We start from the raw sequence: 18,004 nt of genomic DNA, 5'->3' as shown, positions 1-18,004 counted from the left end.
CCAAATGTGACCCAGAGTGACCCCGCCCACCAAATGTGACCCAGAGTGACTCCGCCCACCAAAGGTGACCCAGAGTGACCCCGCCCACCAAATGTGACCCAAAATGACCCCGCCCACCAAATGTGACCCCGCCCACCAAATGTGACCCCGCCCACCAAATGTGACCCCGAGTGGCCCCGCCCACTAAATCGGACCGCGAGTGGCCCCGCCCACCAAATCGGACCCAGAGGTGCCCCGCCCACCAAATCGGACCCAGAGTGACCCCGCCCACCAAATCAGACCCAGAGTGACCCCGCCCACCAAATCGGACCCAGAGTGACCCCGCCCACCAAATGTGACCCAGAGTGACCCCGCCCACCAAATGTGACTCAGAGTGACCCCGCCCACCAAATGTGACCCAGAGTGACCCCGCCCACCAAATGTGACCCAGAGTGACCCCGCCCACCAAATGTGACCCAGAGTGACCCCGCCCACCAAATGTGACTCAGTGACCCCGCCCACCAAATGTGACCCAGAGTGACCCCGCCCACCAAATGTGACCCAGAGTGACCCCGCCCACCAAATGTGACCCAGAGTGACCCCGCCCACCAAATGTGACCCAGAGTGACCCCGCCCACCAAATGTGACCCAGAGTGACCCCGCCCACCAAATGTGACCCAGAGTGACCCCGCCCACCAAATGTGACCCAGAGTGACCCCGCCCACCAAATGTGACCCAGAGTGACCCCGCCCACCAAATCGGACCCAGAGTGACTCCGCCCACCAAATGTGACTCAGAGTGACCCCGCCCACCAAATGTGACCCAGAGTGACCCCGCCCACCAAATGTGACCCAGAGTGACCCCGCCCACCAAATGTGACCCAGAGTGACCCCGCCCACCAAATGTGACCCAGAGTGACCCCGCCCACCAAATGTGACCCAGAGGTGCCCCGCCCACCAAATGTGACCCAGAGGTGCCGCGCCCACCAAATCTGACCCAGAGGTGCCCCGCCCACCAAATCTGACCGAGGTGCCCTGCCCACCAAATCTGACCCAGAGGTGCTCTGCCCACCAAATCTGACCCAGAGTGGCCCCGCCCATCAAATCTGACCCAGAGTGGCCCCGCCCACCAAATCGGACCCAGAGTGGTCCCGTCTACCAAATCGGACACAGAGTGGCCTCGCCCACCAAATCATCCCCTGAGGGGCCCCGCCCACCAAACCAGCGCCTGAAGGGCACCCAAGTGTTAAAGTCTTGCAGGGGCAGCCCGGGCACCATTACAAAGCACTATCTGTAGTTCCTTCAGGAAATACCCATCTAGTATTATTATTGTAATCCGAACGTGGTAAACTTATTATTATTAGGCTTTTTTCTGCAATTAATGCGGCCCGAACCGCTGCACGCACAGACTCCAGTGAGGTGTCATTTCGAAGCCAGCGCCCATGAGAGGTGTGCTAAGTATTTTTCATGTCGATCCGATTTGTAGTTTTTTTTTAAAAATCGCATTTTTTTTAAAAAATTTCCCATAGGAAATAATGGCGAACTTTCCATTATCCCCCACTTGACCTTCCAAAGATGGCAGCTATGCAAATGTACAGTGTCCATTTTAGGACATGATCATTTATCAAAGTCAAACATCAGAATAAAGTGACGATGACACCCTCTCGTCCCGTGTATGAAAAGTAAGTGCACCCCCGGTCCCGTGTGTGAAAAGTAAGTGCACCCCGGCCCCCACATCGGACCATGAGTGACCCCGCCTCACAAATCGGATCCCGAGTGACCCCAACCCCAAATCGGACCCTGAGTGACCCCGCCCCCCCAAATCGGACCTTGAGTGACTCCATCCCCCAAATCGGACCCCGAGTGACCCCGCCCCCCAAATCGGCCCCCGAGTGACCCCGCCCACCAAATCTGACCCAGAGTGACCCCGCCCACCAAATCGGACCCTGAATGACCCAGCCCACCAAATCGGACCCCGAGTGACCCCGCCCACCAAATCTGACCCAGAGTGACCCCGCCCACCAAATGTGACCCAGAGTGACCCCGCCCACCAAATGTGACTCAGAGTGACCCCGCCCACCAAATGTGACTCAGAGTGACCCCGCCCACCAAATGTGACTCAGAGTGACCCCGCCCACCAAATGTGACCCAGAGTGACCCCGCCCACCAAATGTGACCCAGAGTGACCCCGCCCACCAAATGTGACCCAGAGTGACCCCGCCCACCATATGTGACCCAGAGTGACCCCGCCCACCAAATGTGACCCAGAGTGACCCCGCCCACCAAATGTGACCCAGAGTGACCCCGCCCACCAAATGTGACCCAGAGTGACCCCGCCCACCAAATGTGACCCAGAGTGACCCCGCCCACCAAATATGACCCAGAGTGACCCCGCCCACCAAATGTGACCCAGAGTGACCCTGCCCACCAAATCGGACCCAGAGTGACCCCGCCCACCAAATGTGACTCAGTGACCCCGCCCACCAAATGTGACCCAGAGTGACCCCGCCCACCAAATGTGACCCAGAGTGACCCCGCCCACCAAATCGGACCCAGAGTGACCCCGCCCACCAAATGTGACCCAGAGTGACCCCGCCCACCAAATGTGACCCAGAGTGACCCCGCCCACCAAATGTGATCCAGAGTGACCCCGCCCACCAAATGTGACCCAGAGTGACCCCGCCCACCAAATGTGACCCAGAGTGACCCCGCCCACCAAATCGGACCCAGAGTGACCCCGCCCACCAAATCGGACCCAGAGTGACCCCGCCCACCAAATCAGACCCAGAGTGACCCCGCCCACCAAATCGACCCAGAGTGACCCCGCCCACCAAATCGACCCAGAGTGACCCCGCCCACCAAATCGGACCCAGAGTGACCCCGCCCACCAAATCGGACCCAGTGTCCCCGCCCACCAAATGTGACCCAGAGTGACCCCGCCCACCAAATGTGACCCAGAGTGACCCCGCCCACCAAATGTGACCCAGAGTGACCCCGCCCACCAAATGTGACCCAGAGTGACCCAGCCCACCAAATCGGATCCAGAGTGACCCCGCCCACCAAATCGGACCCAGAGTGACCCCGCCCACCAAATCGACCCAGAGTGACCCCGCCCACCAAATCGGACCCAGAGTGGCCCCGCCCACCAAATCAGACCCAGAGTGGCCCCGCCCACCAAATCAGCACCTGAGGGGCACCCAAGTGTGAAAGTCTTGCAGGGGCAGCCCGGGCACCATTCCAAAGCACTATCTGTAGTTCCTTCAGGAAATACCCATCTAGTATTATTATTGTAATCCGAACGTGGTAAACTTATTCAGTTTTTTCCGCAATTAATGCGGCCCGAACCGCTGCACGCACAGACTCCAGTGAGGCGTCATTTCGAAGCCAGCGTCCACGAGAGGTGTGCTAAGTATTTTTCGTGTTCATCCGATTTGTAGTTTTTTTAAAAATTGCATTTAAAAAAAAAAAATTCCCATAGGAAATAATGGCGAACTTTCCATTACCCACAACTTGACCTTCCAAAGATGGCAGCTATGCAAATGTACGGTGTCCATTTTAGGACATGATCATTTATCGAAGTCAAACATCAGAATAAAGTGACTATGACACTCTCTTATCCTGTGTGTGAAAAGTAAGTGCACCCCGATCCCGTGTGTGAAAAGTGCACCGAGTGGCCCCACCCCCCTTATCGGACCCCGAGTGGCCCGGCCAACAAATTGGACCCCAAGTGACTCCGTCCCCCAAATCGGACCCCGAGTGACCCCACCCCCCAAATTGGATCCTGAGTGACCCCACCCCCCAAATCGGACCCAGAGTGACCCCGCCCCCAAACCTGACCACGAGTGACCCCGCCCACCAAATTGGGCCCAGAGAGACCCCGCCCACCAAATCGGACCCAGAGTGACCCCGCCCACCAAATCTGACCCAGAGTGACCCCGCCCACCAAATCTGACCCAGAGTGACCCCGCCCACCAAATCTGACCCAGAGTGACCCCGCCCACCAAATCTGACCCAGAGTGACTCCGCCCACCAAATCTGACCCAGAGTGACCCCGCCCACCAAATCTGACCCAGAGTGACCCCGACCACCAAATCTGACCCAGAGTGACCCCGCCCACCAAATCTGACCCAGAGTGACCCCGCCCACCAAATCTGACCCAGAGGTGCCACGCCCACCAAATCTGACCCAGAGGTGCCCCGCCCACCAAATCTGACCCAGAGGTGCCCCGCCCACCAAATCTGACCCAGAGGTGCCCCGCCCACCAAATCTGACCCAGAGGTGCCCCGCCCACCAAATCTGACCCAGAGGTGCCCCGCCCATAAAATCTGACCCAGAGGTGCCCCGCCCACTAAATCTGACCCAGAGGTGCCCCGCCCACCAAATCTGACCCAGAGGTGCCCCGCCCACCAAATCTGACCGAGGTGCCCCGCCCACCAAATCTGACCCAGAGGTGCTCTGCCCACCAAATCTGACCCAGAGTGGCCCCGCCCACCAAATCTGATCCAGAGTGGCCCCGCCCACCAAATCGGACCCAGAGTGGTCCCGTCCACCAAATCGGACACAGAGTGGCCCCGCCCACCAAATCATCCCCTGAGGGGCCCCGCCCACCAAACCAGCGCCTGAGGGGCACCCAAGTGTGAAAGTCTTGCAGGGGCAGCCCGGGCACCATTACAAAGCACTATCTGTAGTTCCTTCAGGAAATACCCATCTAGTATTATTATTGTAATCCGATCTTATTATTATTAGACTTTTTTCTGCAATTAATCCGGCCCGAACCGCTGCACGCACAGACTCCAGTGAGGCGTCATTTCGAAGCCAGCGTCCACGACAGGTGTGCTAAGTATTTTTCGTGTCGATCCGATTTGTAGTTTTTTTTAAAAATTGCATTTTAAAAAAAAGAAATGCCCATAGGAAATAATGGCGAACTTTCCATTACCCACAACTTGACCTTCCAAAGATGGCAGCTATGCAAATGTACGGTGTCCATTTTAGGACATGATCATTTATCAGTCAAAAATCAGAATAAAGTGACTATGACACCCTCTTGTCCCGTGTGTGAAAAGTAAGTGCAACCCCGGTCCCAGGTGTGAAAAGTCAGTGCACCCCAGGTTCCGTGGGTGAAAAGTAAGTGCACCCCCAGTCCCGTGGGTGAAAAGTAAGTGCACCCCAGTCCCGTGTGTGAAAAGTAAGTGCACCCCCGGTCCCTTGGGTGAAAAGTAAGTGCACCCTCGGTCCCGTGGATGAAAAATAAATGCACCCCGGTCCCGTTTGTGAAAATAAGTGCACCCCGGTCCCATGTGTGAAAACTAAGTGCACCCGAGGTCCCGAGTGTGAAAAGTAAGTGCACCTCTGTCCCGTGGGTGAAAAGTAAGTGCACCCCTGGTCCCGTGGGTGAAAAGTAAGTGCACCCCCGGTCCCGGGTATGAAAAGTAAGTGCACCCCCGTTCCCGGGTGTGAAAAGTAAGTGCACCCCGATCCCGTGTGTGAAAAGTGCATCCCTGGTCCCGGGTGTGAAAAGTAAGTGCACCCCCGGTCCCGTGGGTTAAAAGTAAGTGCACCCCCGGTCCCGTGTGTGAAAAATAAGTGCACCCCAGTCCCGTGGGTGAAAAGTAAGTGCACCTCTGTCCCGTGGGTGAAAAGTAAGTGCACCCCTGGTCCCGTGGGTGAAAAGTAAGTGCACCCCCGGTCCCGGGTGTGAAAAGTAAGTGCACCCCCGGTCCCGTGGGTTAAAAGTAAGTGCACCCCCGGTCCCGTGTGTGAAAAATAAGTGCACCCCAGTCCCGTGGGTGAAAAGTAAGTGCACCTCTGTCCCGTGGGTGAAAAGTAAGTGCACCCCTGGTCCCGTGGGTGAAAAGTAAGTGCACCCCCGGTCCCGGGTATGAAAAGTAAGTGCACCCCCGTTCCCGGGTGTGAAAAGTAAGTGCACCCCGATCCCGTGTGTGAAAAGTGCATCCCTGGTCCCGGGTGTGAAAAGTAAGTGCACCCCCGGTCCCGTGGGTTAAAAGTAAGTGCACCCCCGGTCCCGTGTGTGAAAAATAAGTGCACCCCAGTCCCGTGGGTGAAAAGTAAGTGCACCCCCTGTCCCGTGGGTGAAAAGTAAGTGCACCCCCCCATGTGTGAAAAGTAAGTGCACTCCCGGTCCATGGGTGAAAAGTAAGTGCACCCCCGGTCCCGTGGGTGAAAAGTAAGTGCACCTCCGGTCCCGTGGGTGAAAAGTAATTGCACCCCCGGTCCCGTGGGTGAAAAGTAAGTGCACCCCCGGTCCCGTGGGTGAAAAGTAAGTGCACCCCCGTTCCCGTGAGTGAAAAGTAAGTGCACCCCCGTTCCCGTGTGTGAAAAGTAAGTGCACCCCCGATCCCGGGTGTGAAAAGTAAGTGCACCCCAGGTCCCGTGGGTGAAAAGTAAGTGCACCCCCAGTCCCATGGGTGAAAAGTAAGTGCACCCCCGCTCCCGTGGGTGAAAAGTATTGCACCCCGATCCCGTGTGTGAAAAGTAAGTGCACCCCCGGACTCGTGGGTGAAAAGTAAGTGCACCCCCGGTCCCGTGGGTGAAAAGTAAGTGCACCCCCGGTCCCGTGGGTGAAAAGTAAGTACACCCCCGGTCCTATGGGTGAAAAGTAAGTGCACCTCCGGTCCCGTGTGTGAAAAGTAAGTACACCCCCGGTCCTATGGGTGAAAAGTAAGTGCACCAAATCGGACCCAGAGTGGCCCCGCCCACCAAATCAGCACCTGAGGGGCACCCAAGTGTGAAAGTCTTGCAGGGGCAGCCCGGGCACCATTACAAAGCACTATCTGTAGTTCCTTCAGGAAATACCCATCTAGTTCTTATTATTATTAGGCTTTTTTCCGCAATTAATGCGGCCCGAACCGCTACACGCACAGACTCCAGTGAGGTGTCATTTCAAAGCCAGCGTCCATGAGAGGTGTGCTAAGTATTTTTCGTGTCGATCGGATTTGTAGTTTTGGCGCAATGTGCGTTTAAAAATTGATTCCCCCTCATTGGAAAGCATTGCCGCTATGCATTTCAATAGAGAAATTTTGACATAAGGTATAATGGCTGATTTCTGAGGCAATTTAAAAATAACTGCCAACTGCCACCTGGCTGATTAGCTCATTGATATGCGAAGTCAGATCCAGTTACTATGCCAACGCGTACGAACTCTACATGACCCCACCAGGACACAGTTTTGCCAGATAATATCAGCTCTTAAAGTGACCCGCGCACCAAATTGGCACCTGAGGTGCGCAGCCCACCAAATCGGACCCGAGTGGCCCCGCCCACCAAATCGGACCCCGAGTGGCCCCGCCCACCAAATCGGACCCCGAGTGACCCCGCCCACCAAATCAGACCCCGAGTGACCCCGCCTACCAAATCGGACCCAGAGTGACCCCGCCCACCAAATCGGACCCAGAGTGACCCCACCCACCAAATGTGACCCAGAGTGACCCCGCCCACCAAATGTGACCCAGAGTGACCCCGCCCACCAAATGTGACCCAGAGTGACCCCGCCCACCAAATGTGACCCAGAGTGACCCCGCCCACCAAATGTGACCCAGAGTGACCCCGCCCACCAAATGTGACCCAGAGTGACCCCGCCCACCAAATGTGACCCAGAGTGACCCCGCCCACCAAATGTGACCCAGAGTGACCCCGCCCACCAAATCGGACCCAGAGTGACCCCGCCCACCAAATGTGACCCAGAGTGACCCCGCCCACCAAATGTGACCCAGAGTGACCCCGCCCACCAAATGTGACCCAGAGTGACCCCGCCCACCAAATGTGACCCAGAGTGACCCCGCCCACCAAATGTGACCCAGAGTGACCCCGCCCACCAAATGTGACCCAGAGTGACCCCGCCCACCAAGTGACCCAGAGTGACCCCGCCCACCAAATGTGACCCAGAGTGACCCCGCCCACCAAATGTGACCCAGAGTGACCCCGCCCACCAAATGTGACCCAGAGTGACCCCGCCCACCAAATGTGACCCAGAGTGACCCCGCTCACCAAATCGGACCCAGAGTGACCCCGCCTACCAAATCGGACCCAGAGTGACACCGCCCACCAAATTGGACCCTGAGGGGCCCCACCCACCAAATCGGACCCAGAGTGACCCCGCCCACCAAATCGACCCAGAGTGACCCCGCCCACCAGATCGGACCCTGAGGGGCCCCGCCCACCAAATCGGATCCAGAGTGACCCCGCCCACCAAATCGGACCCAGAGTGACCCCGCCCACCAAATCGACCCAGAGTGACCCCGCCCACCAAATCGGACCCAGAGTGGCCCCGCCCACCAAATCGGACCCAGAGTGGCCCCGCCCACCAAATCAGCACCTGAGGGGCACCCAATTGTGAAAGTCTTGCAGGGGCAGCCCGGGCACCATTCCAAAGCACTATCTGTAGTTCCTTCAGGAAATACCCATCTAGTTCTTCTTATTCTTATTATTATTAGGCTTTTTTCCGCAATTAATGCGGCCCGAACCGCTGCACGCTCAGACTCCAGTGAGGTGTCATTTCGAAGCCAGCGTCCATGAGAGGTGTGCTAAGTATTTTTCGTGTCGATCGGATGTGTAGTTTTGGCGCAATTAACGTTTGAAAATTGTTTTTCTCTCATTGGAATGCATTGCCAATGCATTTCAATAGGGAAATTTTGCCATAAGGTATAATGGCTGATTACTGAGGCAATTTAAAAAATAACTGCCAACTGCCACCTGGCTGATCAGCTCATTGATATGCGAAGCCAGACCCAGTTACTATGCCAACGCCTACGAACTCTACATGACCCCACCAGGACACAGTTTTGCCAGATAATATCAGCTCTTAAAGTGACCCGCACACCAAATCTGACCCTGAGGTGCCCAGTGCACCCCCGATCCCGTCTGTGAAAAGTAAGTGCACCCCCAGTCCCGTGTGTGAAAAGTAAGTGCACCCCCGTTCCTGGTGTGAAAAGTAAGTGCACCCCGGTCCCATGTGTGTGAAAAGTAAGTGCACCCCCGGTCCCTTGTGTGAAAAGTAAGTGCACCCCGATCCCGTTTGTGAAAAGTAAGTGCACCCCCAGTCCCGTGGGTGAAAATTAAGTGCACCCCAGTCCCGTGTGTGAAAAGTAAGCGCACCCCCGGTCCTGAGTGTGAAAAGTAAGCGCACCCCAGGTCCCGTAAGTGAAAAGTAAGTGCACCCTCGGTCCCGTGGGTGAAAAGTAAGTGCACCCCGGTCCCGTGTGTGAAAAGTAAGTGCATCCCTGGTCCCGGGTGTGAAAAGTAAGTGCACCCCCGGTCCCGTGGTTGAAAAGTAAGTGCACCCCCGGTCCCGTGTGTGAAAAATAAGGGCACCCTCGGTCCCGTGGGTGAAAAGTAAGTGCACCCCGATCCCGTGTGTGAAAAGTAAGTGCATCCCTGGTCCCGGGTGTGAAAAGTAAGTGCACCCCCGGTCCCGTGGGTGAAAAGTAAGTGCACCCCCGGTCCGGTGTGTGAAAAATAAGTGCACCCCAGTCCCATGGGTGAAAAGTAAGTGCACCCCCTGTCCCGTGGGTGAAAAGTAAGTGCACCCCCCCATGTGTGAAAAGTAAGTGCACTCCCGGTCCATGGGTGAAAAGTAAGTGCACCCCCGGTCCCGTGGGTGAAAAGTAAGTGCACCTCCGGTCCCGTGAGTGAAAAGTAAGTGCACCCCTGGTCCCGTGGGTGAAAAGTAATTGCACCCCCGGTCCCGTGGGTGAAAAGTAAGTGCACCCCCGGTCCCGTGGGTGAAAAGTAAGTGCACCCCCGTTCCCGTGAGAGAAAAGTAAGTGCACCCCCGTTCCCGTGTGTGAAAAGTAAGTGCACCCCCGATCCCGGGTGTGAAAAGTAAGTGCACCCCAGGTCCCGTGGGTGAAAAGTAAGTGCACCCCCAGTCCCATGGGTGAAAAGTAAGTGCACCCCCGCTCCCGTGGGTGAAAAGTATTGCACCCCGATCCCGTGTGTGAAAAGTAAGTGCACCCCCGCTCCCGTGGGTGAAAAGTATTGCACCCCGATCCCGTGGGTGAAAAGTAAGTGCACCCCCGTACCCGTGGGTGAAAAGTAAGTGCACCCCCGGTCCCGTGGGTGAAAAGTAAGTGCACCCCCGGTCCCGTGGGTGAAAAGTAAGTGCACCCCCGGTCCCGTGGGTGAAAAGTAAGTGCACACCCGGTCCCGTGGGTGAAAAGTAAGTGCACCCCCGGTCCCGTGGGTGAAAAGTAAGTGCACCCCCGGTCCTGTGGGTGAAAAGTAAGTGCACCCCCGGTCCCGTGGGTGAAAAATAAGTGCACCCCCGGTCCCGTGTGTGAAAAGTAAGTGCACCCCCGGTCCTATGGGTGAAAAGTAAGTGCACCCCCGATCCCGTGGGTGAAAAGTAAGTGCACCCCCGATCCCGTGGGTGAAAAGTAAGTGCACCCAGGTCCCGTGTGTGAAAAAGTAAGTGCGCCCCCGCCCCCCAAATCGGACCCTGAGTGACCCCGCCCCCGAATCGGACCCCGAGTGACCCGGACCCCCGAATCGGACCCCGAGTGGCCCCGCCCCCCAAATTGGACCCAGAGTGACCCCGCCCACCAAATCTGACCCAGAGTAACCCCGCCCACCAAATCTGACCCAGCGTGGCCCCGCCCACCAAATCTGACCCAGAGTGGCCCCGCCCACCAAATCTGACCCAGAGTGGCCCCGCCCACCAAATCTGACCCAGAGTGGCCCCGCCCACCAAATCGGACCCAGAGTGACCCCACCCACCAAATCGGACCCAGAGTGACCCCGCCCACCAAATCGGACCCAGAGAGACCCCGCCCACCAAATCGGACCCAGAGTGACCCCGCCCACCAAATAGGACCCAGAGTGACCCCGCCCACCAAATCGGACCCGGAGTGACCCCGCCCACCAAATCGGACCCGGAGTGACCCCGCCCACCAAATCGGACCCGGAGTGGCCCCGCCCACCAAATCGGACCTGGAGTGACCCCGCCCACCAAATCGGACCCGGAGTGGCCCCGCCCTCCAAATCGGACCCGGAGTGGCCCCGCCCACCAAATCGGACCCGGAGTGACCGCCCACCAAATCGGACCCGGAGTGACCCCGCCCACCAAATCGGACCCCGTGTGACCCCGCCCACCAAATCGGACCCAGAGTGACCCCGCCCACCAAATCGGACCCAGAGTGACCCCGCCCACCAAATCGGACCCAGAGTGACCCCGCCCACCAAATCAGACCCAGAGTGACCCCGCCCACCAAATCGGACCCAGAGTGACCCCGTCCACCAAATCGGACCCAGAGTGACCCCGCCCACCAAATCGGACCCAGAGTGACCCCGCCCACCAAATCGGACCCAGAGTGACCCCGCCCACCAAATCGGACCCAGAGTGACCACGCCCACCAAATCGGACCCTGAGGGGCCCCGCCCACCAAATCGGACCCTGAGGGGCACCGTCCACCAAATCGGACCCTGAGGGGCCCCGCCCACCAAATCGGACCCTGAGGGGCCCCGCCCACCAAATCGGACACTGAGGGGCCCCACCCACCAAATCAGCGCCTGAAGGGCACCCAAGTGTGAAAGTCTTGCAGGGGCAGCCCGGGCACCATTCCAAAGCACTATCTGTAGTTCCTTCAGGAAATACCCATCTAGTTATTCTTATTCTTATTATTAGGCTTTTTTCCGCAATTAATGCGGCCCGAACCGCTACACGCACAGACTCCAGTGAGGTGTCATTTCGAAGCCAGCGTCCATGAGAGGTGTGCTAAGTATTTTTCGTGTCGATCGGATTTGTAGTTTTGGCGCAATGTGCGATTGAAAATTGTTTTTCCCTCATTGGAAAGCATTGTCAATGCATTTCAATAGGGAAATTTTGCCATAAGCTATAATGGCTGATATCTGAGGCAATTTAAAAAATAACTGCCAACTGCCACCTGGCTGATCAGCTCATTGATATGCGAAGTCAGACCAAGTTACTATGCCAACGCGTACAAACTCTACATGACCCCACCAGGACACAGTTTTGCCAGATAATATCAGCTCTTAAAGTGACCTACCCACCAAATTGTTACCTGAGGTGTCAGCCCACCAAATCGGACCGAGTGACCCCGCCCACCAAATTGGACCCAGAGGGTAAGTGCACCCCCGCCCCGTGTGTGCAAAAGTAAGTGCACCCCTTGTGTATGCAAAACTAAGTTCACCCCCACCCCAAGTGTATAAAAGTAAGTGCACCCCCGCCCTGTGTGTGCAAAAGTAACTGCACCCCCGCTCCCGTGTGTGCAAAAGTAAGTGCGCCCCCGGCCCTGGATGTGCAAAAGTAAGTGCACCCCCGACCCCGTGTGTGAAAAGTAAGTGCGCCCCCGGCCCCGGATGTGCAAAAGTAAGTGCACCCCCGGTCCCAGTTGTGCAAAAGTAAGTGCGCCCCCGTGTGTGCAAAAGTAAGTACGCCCCTGCCCCCGTGTGTGCAAAAGTAAGTGCACCCTGCCCCGTGTGTGAGAAGTAAGTGCGCCCCCGGCCCAGGATGTGCAAAAGTAAGTGCGCCCCCGGCCCCGGGTATGCAAAAGTAAGAGCGCCCCGGCCCCGGGTGTGCAAAAGTGTGCCCCGGGTGTGCAAAAGTAAGTGCGCCCCGGGTGTGCAAAAGTAAGTGTGCCCCGGGTGTGCAAAAGTAAGAGCGCCCCGACCCCATGTGTGCAAAAGTAAGTGCGCCCCCGGCCCCGGGTGTGCAAAAGTAAGTGCGCCCCCGCCCCCGTGTGTGCAAAAGTAAGTACACCCCCGCCCCCGTGTGTGCAAAAGTAAGGGCACCCTGCCCCGTGTGTGAGAAGTAAGTGCGCCCCCAGCCCAGGATGTGCAAAAGTAAGTGCGCCCCCGGCCCCGGGTATGCAAAAGTAAGTGCGCCCCGGCCCCGGGTGTGCAAAAGTAAGTGTGCCCCGGGTGTGCAAAAGTAAGTGCGCCCCGGGTGTGCAAAAGTAAGTGCGCCCCGGGTGTGCAAAACTAAGTGCGCCCCGGGTGTGCAAAACTAACTGGGCCCCGAGTGACCCCACCAGGACACAGTTTTGCCAGATAATATCAGCTCTTAAAGTGACCCGACCACCAAATCGGACCCTGAGGGGCACCGCCCACCAAATCGGACCCTGAGGGGCCCCGCCCACCAAATCGGCCCCTGAGGGGCCCCGCCCACCAAATCGGCCCCTGAGGGGCCCCGCCCACCAAATCGGACCCAGAGTGACCCCGCCCACCAAATCGGACCCAGAGTGACCCCGCCCACCAAATCGGACCCAAAGTGACCCCGCCCACCAAATCGGACCCAGAGTGACCCCGCCCACCAAATTGGACCCAGAGTGACCCCGCCCACCAAATCGGACCCAGAGTGACCCCGCCCACCAAATCGGACCCAGAATGACCCCGCCCACCAAATCGGACCCAGAGTGACCCCGCCCACCAAATCGGACCCAGAGTGACCCCGCCCACCAAATCGGACCCAGAGTGACCCCGCCCACCAAATCGGACCCAGAGTGACCCCGCCCACCAAATCGGACCCAGAGTCGCCCCGCCCACCAAATTGGCCCCCTGAGCGGCCCCGAACACCAAATCGGACAAAGAGTGACCCGGCCCACCAAATCGGACCCAGAGTGACCCCGCCCAAAAAATCGGACCCAGAGTGACCCCGCCCACCAAATCGGACCCAGAGTGACCCCCGCCCACCAAATCGGACCCAGATTGACACCGCCCACCAAATCGGCCCCTGAGGGGCCCCAACCACCAAACGGGCACCTGAGGGGCACTCAAGTGTGAAAGCCTTGCAGGGGCAGCCCGGGCACCATTCCAAAGCACTATCTGTAGTTCCTTCAGGAAATACCCATCTAGTTATAGTGCTTTTGTAAAACGCACTATATTGTTATTCCACCGTAGTAAACTTCTTATTCTTCTTATTCTTATTATTATTAGGCTTTTTTCCGCAATTAATGCGGCCCGAACCGCTACACGCACAGACTCCAGTGAGGTGTCATTTCAAAGCCAGCGTCCATGAGAGGTGTGCTAAGTATTTTTCGTGTCGATCGGATTTGTAGTTTTGGCGCAATGTGCGTTTAAAAATTGATTCCCCCTCATTGGAAAGCATTGCAATAGAGAAATTTTGACATAAGGTATAATGGCTGATTTCTGAGGCAATTTAAAAATAACTGCCAACTGCCACCTGGCTGATTAGCTCATTGATATGCGAAGTCAGATCCAGTTACTATGCCAACGCGTACGAACTCTACATGACCCCACCAGGACACAGTTTTGCCAGATAATATCAGCTCTTAAAGTGACCCGCGCACCAAATTGGCACCTGAGGTGCGCAGCCCACCAAATCGGACCCGAGTGGCCCCGCCCACCAAATCGGACCCCGAGTGGCCCCGCCCACCAAATCGGACCCCGAGTGACCCCGCCCACCAAATCAGACCCCGAGTGACCCCGCCTACCAAATCGGACCCAGAGTGACCCCGCCCACCAAATCGGACCCAGAGTGACCCCACCCACCAAATGTGACCCAGAGTGACCCCGCCCACCAAATGTGACCCAGAGTGACCCCGCCCACCAAATGTGACCCAGAGTGACCCCGCCCACCAAATGTGACCCAGAGTGACCCCGCCCACCAAATGTGACCCAGAGTGACCCCGCCCACCAAATGTGACCCAGAGTGACCCCGCCCACCAAATGTGACCCAGAGTGACCCCGCCCACCAAATGTGACCCAGAGTGACCCCGCCCACCAAATGTGACCCAGAGTGACCCCGCCCACCAAATCGGACCCAGAGTGACCCCGCCCACCAAATGTGACCCAGAGTGACCCCGCCCACCAAATGTGACCCAGAGTGACCCCGCCCACCAAATGTGACCCAGAGTGACCCCGCCCACCAAATGTGACCCAGAGTGACCCCGCCCACCAAATGTGACCCAGAGTGACCCCGACCACCAAATGTGACCCAGAGTGACCCCGCCCACCAAATGTGACCCAGAGTGACCCCGCCCACCAAGTGACCCAGAGTGACCCCGCCCACCAAATGTGACCCAGAGTGACCCCGCCCACCAAATGTGACCCAGAGTGACCCCGCCCACCAAATGTGACCCAGAGTGACCCCGCCCACCAAATGTGACCCAGAGTGACCCCGCTCACCAAATCGGACCCAGAGTGACCCCGCCTACCAAATCGGACCCAGAGTGACACCGCCCACCAAATTGGACCCTGAGGGGCCCCACCCACCAAATCGGACCCAGAGTGACCCCGCCCACCAAATCGATCCAGAGTGACCCCGCCCACCAGATCGGACCCTGAGGGGCCCCGCCCACCAAATCGGATCCAGAGTGACCCCGCCCACCAAATCGGACCCAGAGTGACCCCGCCCACCAAATCGACCCAGAGTGACCCCGCCCACCAAATCGGACCCAGAGTGGCCCCGCCCACCAAATCGGACCCAGAGTGGCCCCGCCCACCAAATCAGCACCTGAGGGGCACCCAATTGTGAAAGTCTTGCAGGGGCAGCCCGGGCACCATTCCAAAGCACTATCTGTAGTTCCTTCAGGAAATACCCATCTAGTTCTTCTTATTCTTATTATTAATTAGGCTTTTTTCCGCAATTAATGCGGCCCGAACCGCTGCACGCACAGACTCCAGTGAGGTGTCATTTCGAAGCCAGCGTCCATGAGAGGTGTGCTAAGTATTTTTCGTGTCGATCGGATGTGTAGTTTTGGCGCAATTAACGTTTGAAAATTGTTTTTCTCTCATTGGAATGCATTGCCAATGCATTTCAATAGGGAAATTTTGCCATAAGGTATAATGGCTGATTACTGAGGCAATTTAAAAAATAACTGCCAACTGCCACCTGGCTGATCAGCTCATTGATATGCGAAGCCAGACCCAGTTACTATGCCAACGCCTACGAACTCTACATGACCCCACCAGGACACAGTTTTGCCAGATAATATCAGCTCTTAAAGTGACCCGCACACCAAATCTGACCCTGAGGTGCCCAGTGCACCCCCGATCCCGTCTGTGAAAAGTAAGTGCACCCCCAGTCCCGTGTGTGAAAAGTAAGTGCACCCCCGTTCCTGGTGTGAAAAGTAAGTGCACCCCGGTCCCATGTGTGTGAAAAGTAAGTGCACCCCCGGTCCCTTGTGTGAAAAGTAAGTGCACCCCGATCCCGTTTGTGAAAAGTAAGTGCACCCCCAGTCCCGTGGGTGAAAATTAAGTGCACCCCAGTCCCGTGTGTGAAAAGTAAGCGCACCCCCGGTCCTGAGTGTGAAAAGTAAGCGCACCCCAGGTCCCGTAAGTGAAAAGTAAGTGCACCCTCGGTCCCGTGGGTGAAAAGTAAGTGCACCCCGGTCCCGTGTGTGAAAAGTAAGTGCATCCCTGGTCCCGGGTGTGAAAAGTAAGTGCACCCCCGGTCCCGTGGTTGAAAAGTAAGTGCACCCCCGGTCCCGTGTGTGAAAAATAAGGGCACCCTCGGTCCCGTGGGTGAAAAGTAAGTGCACCCCGATCCCGTGTGTGAAAAGTAAGTGCATCCCTGGTCCCGGGTGTGAAAAGTAAGTGCACCCCCGGTCCCGTGGGTGAAAAGTAAGTGCACCCCCGGTCCGGTGTGTGAAAAATAAGTGCACCCCAGTCCCATGGGTGAAAAGTAAGTGCACCCCCTGTCCCGTGGGTGAAAAGTAAGTGCACCCCCCCATGTGTGAAAAGTAAGTGCACTCCCGGTCCATGGGTGAAAAGTAAGTGCACCCCCGGTCCCGTGGGTGAAAAGTAAGTGCACCTCCGGTCCCGTGAGTGAAAAGTAAGTGCACCCCTGGTCCCGTGGGTGAAAAGTAATTGCACCCCCGGTCCCGTGGGTGAAAAGTAAGTGCACCCCCGGTCCCGTGGGTGAAAAGTAAGTGCACCCCCGTTCCCGTGAGAGAAAAGTAAGTGCACCCCCGTTCCCGTGTGTGAAAAGTAAGTGCACCCCCGATCCCGGGTGTGAAAAGTAAGTGCACCCCAGGTCCCGTGGGTGAAAAGTAAGTGCACCCCCAGTCCCATGGGTGAAAAGTAAGTGCACCCCCGCTCCCGTGGGTGAAAAGTATTGCACCCCGATCCCGTGTGTGAAAAGTAAGTGCACCCCCGCTCCCGTGGGTGAAAAGTATTGCACCCCGATCCCGTGGGTGAAAAGTAAGTGCACCCCCGTACCCGTGGGTGAAAAGTAAGTGCACCCCCGGTCCCGTGGGTGAAAAGTAAGTGCACCCCCGTTCCCGTGGGTGAAAAGTAAGTGCACCCCCGGTCCCGTGGGTGAAAAGTAAGTGCACACCCGGTCCCGTGGGTGAAAAGTAAGTGCACCCCCGGTCCCGTGGGTGAAAAGTAAGTGCACCCCCGGTCCTGTGGGTGAAAAGTAAGTGCACCCCCGGTCCCGTGGGTGAAAAATAAGTGCACCCCCGGTCCCGTGTGTGAAAAGTAAGTGCACCCCCGATCCTATGGGTGAAAAGTAAGTGCACCCCGGATCCCGTGGGTGAAAAGTAAGTGCACCCCCGATCCCGTGGGTGAAAAGTAAGTGCACCCAGGTCCCGTGTGTGAAAAAGTAAGTGTGCCCCCGCCCCCCAAATCGGACCCTGAGTGACCCCGCCCCCGAATCGGACCCCGAGTGACCCGGACCCCCGAATCGGACCCCGAGTGGCCCCGCCCCCCAAATTGGACCCAGAGTGACCCCGCCCACCAAATCTGACCCAGAGTAACCCCGCCCACCAAATCTGACCCAGAGTGGCCCCGCCCACCAAATCTGACCCAGAGTGGCCCCGCCCACCAAATCTGACCCAGAGTGGCCCCGCCCACCAAATCTGACCCAGAGTGGCCCCGCCCACCAAATCGGACCCAGAGTGACCCCGCCCACCAAATCGGACCCAGAGTGACCCCGCCCACCAAATCGGACCCAGAGAGACCCCGCCCACCAAATCGGACCCAGAGTGACCCTGTCCACCAAATCGGACCCGGAGTGGCCCCGCCCTCCAAATCGGACCCGGAGTGGCCCCGCCCACCAATCGGACCCGGAGTGACCGCCCACCAAATCG

This window comes from Ranitomeya imitator, chromosome 7 (genome assembly GCF_032444005.1).
Source record: "Ranitomeya imitator isolate aRanImi1 chromosome 7, aRanImi1.pri, whole genome shotgun sequence".
Lineage (NCBI taxonomy): Eukaryota > Metazoa > Chordata > Amphibia > Anura > Dendrobatidae > Ranitomeya > Ranitomeya imitator.
The sequence above is the reverse complement of the archived record's forward strand: the minus strand, read 5'-3'. Positions refer to the sequence as shown.